The sequence below is a fragment of the Podarcis vaucheri genome (genome assembly GCF_965113315.1).
Source record: "Podarcis vaucheri genome assembly, chromosome: 7".
Classification (NCBI taxonomy): domain Eukaryota; kingdom Metazoa; phylum Chordata; class Lepidosauria; order Squamata; family Lacertidae; genus Podarcis; species Podarcis vaucheri.
The window spans coordinates 11,567,522-11,567,979 of record NC_138765.1 but is presented as its reverse complement, the minus strand read 5'-3'; positions in this window follow the sequence as shown (position 1 = coordinate 11,567,979).

The window sequence follows — 458 nt, the reverse complement described above, 5'->3', positions numbered from 1 at the left end:
GCATGCATTGTTTATTATGGGTGCTGATGGATGCAGGGAGTTTCTTACTATTTTTATTTATAAGATATATTGGCCGCCCTTCATCATGCATTACATGTGGGATGCTACTGTCTTAAAACGTCATAATGACAAGTCCAGGTTTGTTGTTGTTTAGTCGTGTCCGACTCTTCGTGACCCCCTGGACCAGAGCACGCCAGGCACTCCTGTCTTCCACTGCCTCCCGCAGTTTGGTCAAACTCATGCTGGTAGCTTCGAGATCACTGTCCAACCATCTCGTCCTCTGTCGTCCCCTTCTCCTTGTGCCCTCCATCTTTCCCAGCATCAGGGTCTTTTCCAGGGAGTCTTCTCCTCTCATGAGGTGGCCAAAGTATTGGAGCCTCAGCTTCAGGATCTGTCCTTCCAGTGAGCACTCAGGGCTGATTTCCTTCAGAATGGAGAGGTTTGATCTTCTTGCAGTC